The 8580-nt window shown below is 31.8% G+C and overlaps 1 pseudogene; it reads left to right on the plus strand.

Moving 5' to 3' along the window:
• Positions 1-527: 527 nt before the first annotated feature.
• On the plus strand, positions 528-6945 carry LOC128161695 (multiple epidermal growth factor-like domains protein 10; annotated as a pseudogene).
• Positions 6946-8580: the final 1635 nt, after the last annotated feature.

Genomic DNA, 8580 nt, shown 5'->3' on the forward strand with positions numbered 1-8580 from the left:
TGAGAGACAATTATAAGAAAACTAGTGCAATGTTTACATTCATGCTGACATGATAGGATCAAAGTAAAATGACCTAGATATATAAACAAAAGTAAGCTATGTCCAACGGAAAGGGTAGCTAAAAGCCCGGACTTTGTCATGTCCGGACTTAAATGTCGCACTGTTATATAATTTTTAAACAGCAGTTTTTAATATCGCTTAAAGTTTTGAATGGCCGTTGAGTGTTTGTGTTTCTTTACTATGAATAGAAAGCATATGATGTAATCATGATACTTGAATCAAAAAGAGAAATGTAAACATGTGTTCTTAACTATAAATCGAATGGATCTATTAATAAAAAAGTAAAATGTAAATTTGAGTTTGGTATATCATTCATTGTTAGTAGGAAAATCGCAATTGATTGCTAAGAATTCCTCAAAACGGCCCCTGTCAAGTGTTTTGTGACGATATTCTAAACAAATACTTACATTCTCATTGGATCGTGTTCTTCCTGGTACATTTTTTCATTTGCATATAAACCTTGTTTCTCTTTACAGTCTTTCAATACCAGGATTGCTGTGAGATGCGCAATTAGGTCTTTTGAGTTTGCTAGTTGGAGGAAATATTAAAAGAAGAGTACAAATGCGTTTACTCATAAATAACAGTGCGTGGTGTGGCGCTTTCTGTATCATTGTTCTATGCTCAATTATGTCTTCAGGGGCTTTCAGTGAGTATATTACAACTTATTTTTAAATCTATGATATTTCATACTTCACTTACGACGACATGTTATATTGTATAATTCCAAACTAACTTAGTCTAAACACATCTATGAATTTACTTCTATATATGATGTATGATACTATCATTTATTTAATGCATGCTGTTTGTTTTTAAAATTGCAAATTATTACTCTGTGATATTTAGTAAGTAACATTGTATGATTATGTTGACAGTCAATATCGCCCTTCATAAGCCAGCGTACCAGCTACATCCATATCAGGACGCTCAATATCACGCAAGTAATGCTGTGGACGGGCTCAAATCTGATTTGAGTGTCTTTGGGGATGAGTGTGTGGAATCAGAAGGTGACCAAATCGCCATCTGGTGGGTGAACCTGACGAGCATCCAAAGCATCCATCATATCACCATCTACTTCAGAACAAGGGATTCGGATTCGGGTACATAAACTGTTAGAATTTCTTTGTTTAAAAACATATCGAAAGTTTGCAAGAATGAAAAGTTTCACAAATAAATAACTTAAAGCTCTAAAGTTTTAATGTGATCAACTGCGCATTTAAATAGACCATGGTTTTATTTTCAATTTTACCTTTGGTAGTTTCCATTGCCTTTTTAAGTAAAAATGAATGCTTTGCTCATTAATTGATGTTCTAAAAATTAAAAGTGTATATAAGCATGTACGTTGAGCAACATCTAAATTTCACTTGAGAGAACTACTTCAATTGAAATCATATATTTATTTTTTTCCAGGATTTAGACTTTTCGAGGCAGACTCTTTTTTAGGATTTTCATTGTACGTTTCTATCACACCTGATATTAAGCAAGCAACTCTATGTTTCAAAGATATCAATTTCACAACAAATACCATACCGCCAGTTTTCAATATCACGTGCCCTGTCCATGGACAATACGTCATATACCGTAACGAGAGACGAGAAGATGTTCGTTACCCTAGTGATTATTCTAGTTATGCTTCAAACAATCTCTGTGAAGTTGAGGTTTACGGTGAGTTCAATTTAAACAATTACAACTGTTTCAGGATTATTAAGAAAAACATGTTTTGTAAATATGTTCTATGACTTTTTTCCCGTAATTTTATTTTGTTAGGATTTAAAGTGAAAATGAAAGCTTATTTTGAGATATTTTTCAAAATAAAACTGTTAAAGTAAACTTAACAGTATTGATATAATCAAAATGAAAAAAAAGACAAAACAAATAGATATCATCCTGATAAGAAATTTGAAGTATATAACTATTTAAGAGTGTAAATAAATAGTACATTTTGCGATGCTCATATATCCAATCCAAAAACTGAAACGATGTTCCTATGTACATGTAAATCTTCATAAAGATATCAAACTCTCCCTTTGTATTTTTTTTTGGCATGAAAGAAAATAGTTCTTTTGGTTCACAGATACCGCTGTGTACAACATGTTTTATAGAGGTTATTTTTTCTTAAAACAAAACAACTACAAAAACAACAATATATTTTAAGGTGACTACATTAGATGTTCTGAGACTGGTTAAAAATGCAACTTCAAAGAAAAGGACCAAAATATGTCGTACGAAAATAGTATATGCAATAAAAATTAATGGTCGTAAAAGCAAATCAGAAGTGTTCCGTCACTACATGCATGTTCAAATGGGAAGGCCAAAACTTAAATGCTGTATAAATCTAAAATCTTTTATGTAAAGTAATCATGATATTTCCCGACGCATTTATTTAAGGATGTTCAAGATCAGGATACTTCGGACAAAATTGCTCCATTCCATGTCCGGATATTAACTGCCAAAACTGTCACTTAGAAACGGGCAACTGTCAGATGTGTAAACCCGGGTTTAAAGGTCAACGATGTGAATTAGGTAGTATTTTTTCTTGTTTAGTTAAATGCACCTTTGAATTCCTGAAATTCACAGAATCTAGCTGCTTATAATTATTTTTTTCTCCATAAGAATGCCAACAGGTATATACATAAACCTAAAAGTCATGGACTAAATAATAACCTATCAAATAATTACAATAAATTGAAACTCTTGCTATAAATAACATAAATATATCCGGATGTACGAATATGATTTGATTATTTGTTGCATTATATAGTTCAATGATTTTTTTTAAATGAGTCGGTTTTAAATACTTACTTTTATATCGGACGTTTAAATGTCAACGGGAAAAACAAATTTGAAAATTTAAGATTGAAATGAAATATTTGATATAAATCTTAAAACTTCCGACCAGAAAGTATCCGTGTACATTATTAATACTGCAACATTTATGCAATACTTAAAATATGAAAATTTGTAGATTAGCAAAGAAAAATATGAGATAATGTTTCGCTTGAAATAAAAAAAACCCAGTCTTTTGTCAATTTCAAATTTTGCTTGAACCATAAATATTCATCAACAATGCATTCTCCCGTTTGTTCACCCGATTGACATATATTTTTCTAAGCTACTAAAATAGAACGTTTTATGCATGTTCAAACATATTTTGATAAACGACAGTCGAAATCCGTTTATTTTAGCTTGTGATAGAGGATATTTTGGCACAGCTTGTAATAAAACATGTGGCCACTGTGCCGAATTAGAGCAATGTTCGAGTATCAATGGTTCTTGCTTGACCGGATGTGACGCTGGCTTTTTAGGGGAAACCTGTGATACACGTAAGTACATGGACATTATAAACATACAACAAACAAATATCTTATTCGAAATCGATTGATTTATATCCTTCAATAGTGACCCTTCTTTGGTTCTCCAAGATTTAAATTAAACATAAGATCAAAGCATGTCATTCAGCTTACCAAAAGGTAATACTAATCAAAAACTGAAAACATTATTTGCCATTCAGTCACACTTCCAGACATTTCAGTCTGTCTGCAGTTGACACATAATACTAGCATAGTTTTATCTTGCAAATTATTTAACAAATCCATTTATGTTTTAATTAATTTAGCCTGCCCCCCTGGATTCTTTGGTCAGAACTGCTCTGACGAATGTAACAAAACTTGCAAAGGCTGTGAACATGTAAAAGGTCTTTGTACTTCCGGATGCCACCCAGGCTGGAAAGGAGAGTATTGTCAAGAAGGTACAGTGCATGGGGCTAAAATTCATGCATTGAATTTATTTATTTTGATTTTATAAATTTGTTTTAAAAAACATAGCAAGCCTTATTAGAAAGAGTTAATTCAAACCATGGAGTTTTTTTTATTTCCTGTCAGTAAAACAATTCACAATGACTTTGTTTGATAGAATGTGACATAAGATCTTTTGGTGCGGACTGCATTGGAACATGTGGGCACTGCCTTGATGTCCAACAATGCTCTCGTATAAATGGTACGTGTCTGACTGGATGCGACGCCGGATTTCAGGGAGACTTCTGCAAGACACGTAAGTTTTTAGAATATAGATGGAAACAAAATCGTATACCTATATGATGTAAAATATAAGATGTTAGATCAATGGATGTATGCAGTGAGAGAATGGAGACAGAAAGTGGTGAAGGAATGGTAATATATAAATTTCAATAATTGTTTCATTCAGAGTGCTTGTATAATTATAGCTTGTGATAAAGGATCGTATGGTTTGAAATGCAGAGAAACGTGTGGGCATTGTCAAGATGTAGCTCAATGCTCAAACACCAATGGAACATGTTTAACCGGCTGTAAAGTTGGATATCAGGGAGACTTGTGTAAAAGACGTAGGTATTAAGTAAATAATTGTACATGTATTATTTATTTGTAAAAAATAAATAAAAATAAACTTAAGTTAATTTAATTTTGTAATCTTAGCTTGTGACGAAGGAACATATGGTAAGGGCTGCAATGAAACATGTGGAAACTGCGGTTACACAATCCCTTGCTTGTATACTAATGGAACATGCACGATTGGGTGTGATGTTGGCTATCAGGGCGCGTTGTGTAAAACACGTGAGTAGCTAGAGAGAGATAGATAGAGAGAGAGAGAGATAGGTAGATAGATAGATAGAAAAGAACTATTGCAAATTGTTTTTGAATTCCTGATAAAATTTTAACAATATTATTCTAATAGCTTGTAACAAAGGAAGATACGGCCTGGGCTGTAAAGAAATGTGTGGACACTGTCATGACATGGATCAGTGTCTCAACGTTAATGGCACATGCGCAACAGGATGTGGTCCTGGCTATCGGGGAGACTTGTGTAAAACACGTAAGTATGCAGAAAGTATACAGAAATCAATGATTTGGGGGGGGGGGGGGGGTGCATTCATAATAACGTTAAATAAATATTTACAATATATTATTCACATATATGAACATGCATTTTTATTTCTTAGTTTTTACCTATCTTTATCTTCTTTTCTTCGTTTTGTTGTTCATATATTGTCAAATTAGATGATTATGTGTAATTTTATACTTTCGTTTGTTGATCAGCTTGCCAACATGGATATTTTGGAGAAGAATGTGCTGAAAGATGCATGGAAACATGTGCTGGGTGCAACAATGTCAACGGGTTGTGTGATTCTGGATGTCTTTCGGGATGGTTTGGATACTTCTGCAATAAAGGTACTAGTATTAGCATATTTGAACAGTTTTAGTAGGCCATATCTACAATATTACAAACCAGCATAACACTTTTTACTTCAAGCATATAACACGTCTCTGACCATACTTGTAATCAGACACACAGACTTTCAGACAAAATTTCATATTAGATGTCATATTACCTTAATGCCTTGTACTTTCAGCAGCTTGTTCACGAGAATTCATTGGTAATGATAGCTCTGAGAAATGCAACAATACGTTGGATATATGGAATTCTGGAAAACTTCAAACATTGGCAGTGCACGTCTACAATGAAAGTAATGGCGTTTGTATTCTTATCACTGAAAATATTTTTTTTATTCATTTTCAATTTGAGTTTACTATTACAAGGAGAACATTTCAGAGCAAAAATGCTAAAAAGTTTTGCTTTTTTAAAACTGTTTTTAACTCTCGATAACCTTTTAATGTCTTAATTAAACAAATCATTATCAACAATTAGTATGCCACATGAACATTTAACTTTTTTTTAAAAAAATAACGTTGGTTAATAATATATGAATCGAAATTCATCCATATAGTACTTAAATGGACCGGCGCTATTACAAAATGGTAAACTAATAACAGTATTCATTTATTGATAGCATATATCTTCATTAGTTTTACACAATAGTTACAAATTATCTGAGTTCAATTCATATACCAGTATCTTGAATTTAGGCCTATACAATTGACAAAGAAAATGTCAAATGGAAAATCAGCTCATTTGATACGAACTAGTATACATACATACAGATTCCGTTGGGGTTTGTATCATAAATTAAATCATATGAAGAAAAAGATTTTTTTTTTCATTTGCGAGAAATCCATACCAATATGAAAATAACAAAACCGTTTTACTTGATAAAAAAAATGGCGTATCTGCGGAAGAAAGAGTTTATGTTTTGTCGTTCGACAAAGTCGTCGGTTTCAAAGGGGTAATTATGTATTTGCTGGTGTTTGGTCTGTGATGGACCTGGAGGTTGTCTGAGGTTGTCCACTAGGTAAGTGTTCACTTCTCATCTTTTAAGAGGAAACAAAGCAAAATCTGAATCACTTTTTTTAAACATGTGTATTGGGATAGCCATAGCAAACAAGCTGCTTATATGATAATATTGAATAACATACCTTATAAATCGCCGATTTAACATAATAATTTGGTTTTAACTTTTTTTTACTATCATAATCTACTTGTCGATTTTAAATGGTTGTCTATTTAAGGTTTAAAGTTATAATAATTGCTATTCGTGGTTTTTTGTCAATGGAGAGCGTCAGATAGGTATAAACATATGATGTGGGTAAGTAAAACTATATGTATCTCTTAAATAATAATAGATGTCCATGGAAATGATTGACCATACTATCAAAAATAATGTCGACTGTTATTGTAATGCAAACGTTTTGTTTTCTTTTTTTTAACGTTTGCAGTTTGTAGCAGACAGTGTTGTGATGAGATGTGATCTTGGACATACTATCATTGTACTGTGATAAAAAGACAACAAGGAAATCTTGATAACGGGCATTTTAGTTAACAGACATTGCGCTTCTATTTTGTTTCTTCCAGAAATGACTTTTTGATTGTAATTAATGTCAATTTAATTGTTTGAATACATTTCCTTTGTTTAGAGTTTTTCATTCAATATTAAAAACCTATATGCTTGTGATATTTTTGCTTGGGTTATGATAATGTTTTTGTCTGTACCGTATCACTTGATTTTCTCTGCGGGGTGAAATTTTTGTCACAGGTGTTAAATATTTTGCACCTTTGCGAAAAAAAGATTAAATGCTTACATAGTTGTCCATTCATATGTCACAGAAGGTAGAATGACATAAAAACCTAAATATTTACTTGAAGTGCAAAAAAGTTTTTTTACTACACAGAGTTCTACCTGCATGCTCTAGGATGACATTTTTTTATTATAAGGAATGATGTCCATATCCAAAACTATCGATTTATTGGTATAAGGAAATGTGACCGTTAAAAATATAAGATTCCTAACTCGAAATAAAATTGAGACTATTGTTATGATTTTGTGTTTTTTTCTTCAGAATAAAAGACTTCCTTGATTTACATTAACATTGATCTATTCTGAGATTGAATATTAAGTTCTGACTTCAAAATCTTTAAAAAATAGAAAAAGAAATGTCGAAATAATGATACCAATTCTGATTCCAAATTCCAGTAACTGTTTTATTTCTTCGAAATACCAAAGTTCAACTGTATTACATTAATGATATCCATTCTTTACTGAAACAATATCTAAAGTTGAAGTTAATTCACCGAAAAACTCTAATGAGTTTATTTTTCAAGCATTTTAATTGCACAACTTCAAAAGTAAACAAAAAACCAAACAGCGTCAAAGTAAAAGCTTCCGCTATACCAAATAGTGACACAAAGAGCACATTTTGTAAAAAGTTTTGGCATTTTGTTTCTTTTTTTAATTTCGAGAGAATTGTCTATCTTTTTTAGTTGTCTTATTAATAACGTGATTTAAAAACAAGACTGTGCATATTGGAGACATACAATGCGCATGAATTTCCATAAACTACTTTGCTGCGCGTTGAAGAAATGGGGATTGAATATAAAACGCTTGTTGCAAAATTCAAGGCAGCAATTTTTTTAATTTTTTCTACTAGACAGACATATTTTTGTTTATAGCCGCTTACAAAATTTAGTCGCTCTCTGACGCTTTGCCGACATTAAAGACATAAGAGAGAGAGAGAGAGAGAGAGAGAGAGAGAGAGAGAGAGAGAGAGAGAGAGAGATTTTCAGTCTTTACACAATATGCACAAAGACACACCAAAAGAGTACGGCTTTCGGTACTTCAGTACTTTGACTTTTATTGTAATCATTAAAGTAATCTAAAACTAATCTTAATTATAGATTTTTTAAAAATGGTAATTGATTTAATTACACTTACTTGTAATCAGAAAAGTGGATGATTACTTATTACACATGATTACTCAGCAACCTGATTACAGGTGATTACGTTTACTGATTACGATTACCCCACCCCTGATGTTTATTTTGTTTCGATACCACATATATATCTCAATCCACATTGATTTTAGATTTTTTTAAAAAGCTGCACATCATGTATTATTGAAATTTTTCTCATGAAAACTCATGAAATTAAAAGTTAAGGAGTATCGTTTAAGTTCCAATTATACCATGTACCATAACGTTTTGTGTTTAGGTTCAACAAATGTTTTCAAAAATTAAAACATTTACCTCTACCAAATATTACAACACTAGTTTTTTTTTACTGTTAATCTTAAAACACCATTTTTTGGCAGTATC

The sequence above is a fragment of the Crassostrea angulata genome, chromosome 8 (genome assembly GCF_025612915.1).
Source record: "Crassostrea angulata isolate pt1a10 chromosome 8, ASM2561291v2, whole genome shotgun sequence".
Taxonomy (NCBI): domain Eukaryota; kingdom Metazoa; phylum Mollusca; class Bivalvia; order Ostreida; family Ostreidae; genus Magallana; species Magallana angulata.